This window comes from Hypanus sabinus, chromosome 5 (genome assembly GCF_030144855.1).
Source record: "Hypanus sabinus isolate sHypSab1 chromosome 5, sHypSab1.hap1, whole genome shotgun sequence".
NCBI classification, from domain to species: domain Eukaryota; kingdom Metazoa; phylum Chordata; class Chondrichthyes; order Myliobatiformes; family Dasyatidae; genus Hypanus; species Hypanus sabinus.
The window spans coordinates 60,515,474-60,523,294 of record NC_082710.1 but is presented as its reverse complement, the minus strand read 5'-3'; the positions used below and the strand labels follow the sequence as shown (position 1 = coordinate 60,523,294).

The 7,821-nt window shown below is 42.5% G+C and overlaps 1 long non-coding RNA gene across 1 annotated transcript in view; it reads left to right on the top strand.

Annotated features, from left to right (window-relative positions):
- The first annotated feature begins 278 nt into the window (after nt 1-278).
- Nucleotides 279-7,821, top strand: part of LOC132393701 (uncharacterized) — an 81,179-nt gene continuing 73,636 nt past the window's right edge. The window contains exons 1-2 of the long non-coding RNA XR_009512044.1: nt 279-380; nt 572-789. This is a non-coding gene — a long non-coding RNA (uncharacterized LOC132393701). The remainder of the gene's footprint in view (nt 381-571; nt 790-7,821) is intronic.

Below are 7,821 nucleotides of genomic sequence, written 5' to 3'. Positions count from 1 at the left end.
CTGGGCCAAGGAGTAAAGGATGAAGCCACAGGAATGTGGTCAATACAGACATTTAGATGAAGACTAGGGTCATGTAAAGTTGAAGAAATGAATCAGCATCTTTATGAGATTTAATCTTCTTGGAAGGACATCATGGGATTAAGTCAATATGATATTTGTGATGACAGTGAGCACTTGGAACATTGAAATAACTTTTAACATTTTGATTTACTTTATGGTTTATTTTGCAATTGGATATAGGACTACACTATCTAAAGTTCACTTTCATGTACCTAGTAATGAAGTTATCTACACTAACTTGTGGTGAAGTAACTGGCCTTTGGATATTAAGAAATTAAAATGAATTACAGTAATAGAAAATATAATACTTTGAAAAGCAGGTAAGCAGTCTCGGATCTGCACTTGTTGCAGTTTAGTAGAGTTAATCCTGTATTATTGATGGTAGGGGGTGTTAATGCCACAGAATGTCAAGGACAGATGTCTAGATTTTGTTTTGTTTGAAGATGATCATAGCTGGGCTGTTTTGTGATGTGAATGTTACCAAACACATATGCTGTTTTTCTGCATGCAGGCATGGCTTTTTCCCTTGCTAAGGACCTGTGAATGAAGTTGAACATTGTGCAATCATCAGAAAACATCCCTAATTCTGACCCTATGCTGGAAGGAAGGCCACAAGTAAAGCAAGTGAAGATGGCAGGGCTCAGGATACTATTATGATGGACTCCTACATTGATACCCTGAGACTGAAATGAAAGACTCTAACACCAACACCATCTTGCTTTGTCTGAGGTATGACTTTAAACACTGATGCTTTGCACCTTGAAGTCACAGAGTCAAATGCTGCCTTGGTGTTTCACCTCATCTTCGGAACTTAGCTTTTCGGTTCATGTTTGGGAAAGGTGGGAATGAAGTTTGAGCAAAGTAATCCTGTTCCCAAAACTGAGTATTGGAAAGAAGGATATTAATACAGTCACTAAGCATTGCTTGATACTTTGCTGATGATTGACAGCAGACTGTGTGTGGTTATTAGCCAGAATTCATTTATCCAGCTTTTTTTTTGTGGACAGGATGAATCTGGGCAATTTTTGGCATTGCTGTGTAGATGCTTATCTTGTAACTGGATTAGAACAACAAGTAGTTCAAGAGCATATTATTCAGCACTGGAGCTGGGATATTGTCTGGTCCCACAGATTTTGCTATAGTTAGTGTTCTTAACTATTTGTTGATACTATGTGCAATTGATTTGGCTGAAGCCTGGAATGTGATCGTGGAATTTCAGAAAGAAGCTGAAATGGATTATTTTTGAGCACGGGGACATTCTTGGAGTCACTTCATCTTCTTAACTATTTAATTGTCCACTAATACTCATGACTAGATATGATAGGACTTTGATCCTATTTGTTGATTGGGTGATCTGCATGACTTCAGTAGTTTTAGTAGCACCTCAATCATTTTAGAAATGTCTGGTTCTGCACCCAGAAGGTCCTTCTGCACACCTCATTCGGCCAGGTAGATCTACCTAGCTTGTTATCAAAGGTAGACTGAGGGATAGGTTCAGTCACATCTTTCTGAATTGTGGCAGTGTACTCTTCTGTTGTGTTGTTCTGGGTTATTGCTCCTCATGCTTGTCCATGTTTGAGCTGCCAGATGTGTTCTGAGTCTATCCCATCCTGCACATTTAGAAGGCCACATGCACAAATCAGGGTGTCCTTTATCCTTGCAATGAGCATGTGTTGTCACTTTGACCAATGATGTCATTGACCATGTGTTGTCACTTCAACCAATGGTGTCTTTGATACTAGCATCTGCCAAAGGTAGAGTGGCGTGGACAAGGTCAAATACATCTATTGCTTGCTTTACTTCTCTCACTATCTGCTACAGACCCAGTCTGGCAGCGAAGCCCTGCAGAACTTAGCCATCATGGTCTGTGGTAGTGTGACCAAGCCACTTTCATAAGGCCATCAGACATAGGAGCAGAGTCAGGCTATTTGGCTCATTGAGTCAGCTCTGACATTCAATCATAAAAGGGGATCCTTTTATCCCCTCCTCAGCACCACTCCCTGGTCTCCTCCCTGTAACCTCTGATGCCGTGTCAAATCAAGAACCTGTCAACATCTGTCTTAAATACACCCAACGACTCGCCTTCCATAGCAGCCTGTGGTAACAGATTTCACAAATTCACCACCCTCTGGCTAAAGAAATTTCTCCGCATCTCTGTTTTAAATAGACGGCACTCTATTCTGGAGGCTGTGTCCTCGACACCCCCACCATGGGATACATCCTTTCCACATCTACTCTGTCTAGGCCTTCCAACATCTGGAAGGTTTCAAGGAGATTCCCCCCTCATCCTTTTAAATTTCTGCAAGTGCAGGCCCAGAGCCATCAAATGTTCCTCGTGAGATAACCCTTTCATCTCAGAATCGTCCCTGTGAACCTCCTCTGAACTCTCTCCATTTTTTCTTGGATAAAGAGCCCAAAACTGTTCACAATACTCAAGGTGAGGCCTCACCAGTGTCTTATAGAGCCTCAGCATCACATCCCTGCTCTTGTATTCTGGACCTCTTGAAATGAATGCTGACATTGTGTTTGCTTTTCTCACCACTGATTCTACCTGCAAGTTAACTTTTAGGATGTTCTGTACAAGGACTCCCAAGTCCCTTTGAATCTCAGTTTTTTGGATTTTTTTTCCCTGTTTAGAAAAAAGTCTGCAAATTTTTTTCTTTTACCAAAGTGAATGGTCATTCATTGTCCAACATTGTATTTCATTTGCCACTTTCTTGCTCATTCTCCTAATCTGTCTAAGTCCTTTATATCCTTCCTGTTTCCTCAACGCTATCTTCCCCTCCACCAATCTTCATATCATCTACAAACTTGGCAACAAAGCCATATATTCCAACATCAAAATCACTGATATACAGCATAAAAGGAAGCGGTTCCAATACCAACCCCTGTGGAACACCTTTAGTCACTGACAGTCAACCAGAAAAGAATCCTTTTATTCCCACTCACTGCCTCCTACCAATCAGCAAATGCTCTAACCCTGCCAGCAACCTTCCTGTAATACCCTGGGCTCTTAACTTGGTAAGCAGCCTCATGTGTGGCACCTTGTCACACCTTGTCAAAGGCCTTTTGAAAATCCAAATACACAACATCCACCCAATCCCCTTCATCTATTCTACTTGTAATCTCTTCAAAGGATTCCACCAGGTTCACCAGGGAAGATTTTCTCTTAAGGAAACCATACTGCCTTTGTCCTATCTTGTCCTGTGTCACCAAGTATTCCATAGCCTCATCCTTAACAATTGACTCCAACACCTTCCCAACCACTGAGGTCAGGCTAACTGGTCTATAATTTCCTTTTTGCTGCCTTCCTCCTTTCTTAAAGAGTGGAGTGATATTTTCAATTCTCCTGTTTTCCAGAATCATCCTACAGTCCAATGATTTTTGAAAGATAATTTCTAATTCCTCCACAATCTCTACCACTACCTCTTTCAGAACCCTAGGGTGCAGTTCATCTGGTCTGTGTGACTTATACACCTTTAGGTCTTTCAGCTTTTTGAACACCTTTTCCCTTGTAGTAGTAACTGTACTCACTTCTCTTCCCTCAATCCCTTCAGCATCTGGCATGCTGTTAGTGTCTTCCACAGTGAAGACTGATGCAAAATACTCATTTAGTTCATCTGCCATCTCCTTGCCTCCTGTTATTATTTCTCTGGCCTCATTTTCTAGCAGTATCCATCATACCTGATAATCTGAAGAGATCCCAATGATCCAAGATCCTGAAGCCCTGCCCCCTGCACCAGCTTCTCAGCTTCTCTGCTGAATCAACCTGTTTCTACCCTCACTGGTGCATGGCACAACAATAGATCCTTCATATCTGATTCATCAGCTGAAAGAGCATGGCAGCTGATAATCAGAAGGAAGTTTCCTTGCCTATGGGTGACCTGATGCCTTGAAACTTTATAAGGTGTGGAGTCAATGTTGAAGATTGCAAGGACTACAAGCCTCTCCACCTGTACACCAGAGAGCCGACACCTCTGTCCCACTGATGGCTGCATATGTATGGAAGAGTAATGATGGGAGAATCTGAAACCTTGTCTGTAAGCTTTGATACTGTGAGTACGACTCTGCCAAGCTTGGTTCAGTTCCCAGATGTCCAGGAGGACTTTGCAAGGTCCCTGGACCAGAAGTGAGCTTACTATAGTTAAACAGTGCCTTCATCAGTGCTGGTTCCATCTGCTTATGTTCATTCTGGGTTTGAATGTAATGGTAATGCTACAACTGAAGGGCTGCTAGGCTATCTCAGAGGATATTTGAGTGGGTAAAAGTGGGTAAAGGAGCTAATGTTCGTGAGTTGATGGACTGTTCAGAAATCTGATGGCAGAGGAGAAAAAACTGTCCCTAAACCATTGAGTGGGGGTCTTCAGATTCCTGTACCCCCTCCCTGATGGTAATAATAAGAGGGCTAGGGTGATGTGGTCTTCAAGGGAAATGCCACCTTCTTGAGCCACGGCCTTTTGAAGTTGTCCTTGATGGTGGGGCGGCTTGTGTCTGTAATGGAAGTAACTGAATCTACAACCCCCTGAAGCCCTTTCTGATCCTGGGCATTGGTACAGCATACCGGATGGTGACGCAACCAGTCACAGAATGTTCTCCATGGTGCATCTGTGAGTGTCTTTGGTTATGTGCCAAATCTGTTCAAACTCATAATGAAGTTTAGCTGTTGGCATGCCCTCATCTTGATTGAATCAATACGTCAGACCCAAGATTGGTCCTTTGTGATGCTGATGCTTAGAAACTTGAAACTGCCCACCTTTTTCAAAGATTCACAGATTCAAAGTACATTTATTTTTGAAGTGTGAATACAGAATACAACTCTGAGATAAGTCTTCCCAGAGGCAACCACAAAAAAACACCATGGAATCCACTCAATGAAAACATCAAACACCCAACATGAGAAAAAAGAACAGATTTTGCAAATGGCAAAAGGCAAGTGGGCAACACATAGAGTATCAAATATCAAACCAGGAGTCCAGTAGTACACGGTTTAGTTCAGTTCAGTGTCATACTGCTAACTCATTTTATGCTGCAAAGCAAAGCATTCTTCACTGAACAGCCTTAGAATGTATCGATCACCCTGATCAAACCACTAAAAAACAGCAAAAAAAACAGTAACCAGAATCCAGAAACATGAAACATGAACCCTTTAGTCCCCCAAAAATGAGTACACAGCCTCTCTGATCAATCCTTGCTATGTGGATCCCAAGACTCTTGCACTTTCTTCTGTCAGCAGCTGGCAAGGGGGAGCGGAAGACTGGCCAAATGCAGGCAGACGCCACTGAACAACCACCCGTTCTCTGCCCTCGTGCTCGTCTACTTCAACTGTGATGTATGGATCTATTTCTCTTAGAGCAATGACTCCCCTTAGTGCTAGTCATGGACTGATAACTTAACTATATGCATTGATCTGTTGTCAACGCATGCGCATTGATCTGCACTCTCTCTCTTTCACTTGTTTGTGATTGGAATGCCAGTTAAAGCCATCTCCACATGTATACTTTTATTTTAATTTATATGTAACTATACAGACACAACAAATAGGTGATGAGTATGAACCTGAAAGTCAGTAAGTATCAGCAACAGCACCAACAGTTACGGGATGACAGGATTCAGAGGAAGAGACAGCCAGTGGAAAGAGTTAAACAGTATGGAGAAGACCGTCACGAATCCTAACAAAGGGAAGCATGAGTAACTGCATAGTACACAGTGAAAGACGCAGAATAGCAAAGTTAAAGTGAAAATAACATGATGATGGCCTTAGTTGGGAAAGTTGATGAATCTGATAGTGCTAATGAGGACTGGGAATTGTGTATCGAGGGAGATGAACTGTATTGTAATGTGGATGAGGAAAGAAAAGCCACCGTGCTTCTTGGCTAATGGGTGCTAAAACATAAAGGCTTGGACACAACTTAGTAATTCCTGAAAAGCCAGCAAGAAGACCATTCAACAAAATTGTTAAGATTTTACAAAGTAAATTGAGCCCTAAAATGCTGGTAATAGCAGAGACATATAGATTTTACAAAAGGAACCAGTCAAAGGATGAAAGCATTTCTGAATACATAGCAGAACTGTACAAACTTTCCCTGTACTGTGACTTTAGAGATGGACGTTCAGATGCATTAAGGGACGGGCTTGTACGTGGCATGCATAATCACCACACTCAAATGAGCCTACTGGCAGAAAGTGACTTAACCTTAGAACAGGCATTGATCACTGCCATTTCATTAGAGACTGTAGCAAAAGATGCAGCAGAGCTACAGCAAAAGAGTTTAGAAAGTGAAATGCACAAGATGTCCCTGAATGGTGCCAAAAGACAAAAAATTTATCAATGTGGCAAATCCTCCCATGATGCAAATGACTGTTGGTTCAAAGAAGAAGTTTGCAGAATGTGTCACAGACAAGATCACATAGAGTGAGTGTGCAAGTCAGATTAAAGCACAGCCAAAGTGAAAAACACACAGAGTGAAAAGTTTCAAACGTAAGACTAAACAAATGAATAAAGTGACCAAATGTGCAACTGAATTAGACAACACAGAGTATGACAAAGGTGAGCTTCCATGCCTCGAAATACATAGTATTACTGAAGCAGATCGTGAAATCACATTGCTCACAATAGATGTGTCTGGCGTAAAACGGAAAATGGAGCTGGAAACAGGATTAGCTTTGTCTATAACTTCAGGGACTGACCACAATTTCAGAGACTGTTTTCTAAGCTACCATTAGAAAAGACCTCAGTGATGCTAAAGACCTATACAGGCAAGAAAATGTCTCCCAAAGGGAACCAGAAAGTAAATGTGACATACGGAGGCAAAACACAGCAGTTGGAGCTTTATGTGTTGAAAAGTGGAGGGCAGGACGGTTTGGATGTGGATGGTTGAGAAAAATCCATAACAGCTTGGTATGGTATCTGCTCTGCACGCGATTGCAAGAAACTGAGACAGTTGTGGTTGCAGCTCAACATATCAGGGGTATCAACTTTCCCCTGTGGACTCTGTCTCAGTAAGCAGCCAACATAATCAAAAACCCCACCACCCTGGACATTCTCTCTTCTTCCCTCTTCCATCGGGCAGAAGATACAAAAGTCTGACAGCGTGCCCCATCACAAAGCCATAGAGTCACAGAGTCATAGAGCACATCCACTCAGACACAGGCCCTTTGAATTGTTATTCTGCCTCGTCCCATTGACCAGCTCCTGAACCATTGCCCTCCATATCCTTTGGTTGATAGCCAAACTTCACTTAGATGTTGAAATCAAACCACCTCTAGCCGCACATTTCACACTCTCACTTCCCTCTGAGTGAAGAAGTCCCCCCTCACATTCCCTACCTTGCATCCTAAACCTTTGACTTCTAGTTCTAGTTTCACCCAACTATAGTGGAAAAAGCCAGAGTATATTAACATTCACCACCATTCAGGGCCCCAGACAGTCCTTCCAGGTGAGGCAACACTTCACCTGTGAGTCGGCTGGTGTGATATACTGCGTCCGGTGTTCCAGGTGTGGCCTTTTATACATTGGTGAGACCTGACGAAGACTGGGAGACCATTTCTTGGAACACCTATGCTCAGTCTGCCAGAAAAAGCAGGATCTCCCAGTGGCCATACATTTTAATTCCACGTCCCATTTCCATTCTGATATGTCTATCCGTGGCCTCTTCTATTGTCAAAATGAATCCATACTCAGGTTGGAGGAACAACACCTGGGTAGCCTCCAAGCTGATGGCATGAACATTGACTTCTCTAACTTCTGTTAATGCCCCGCCT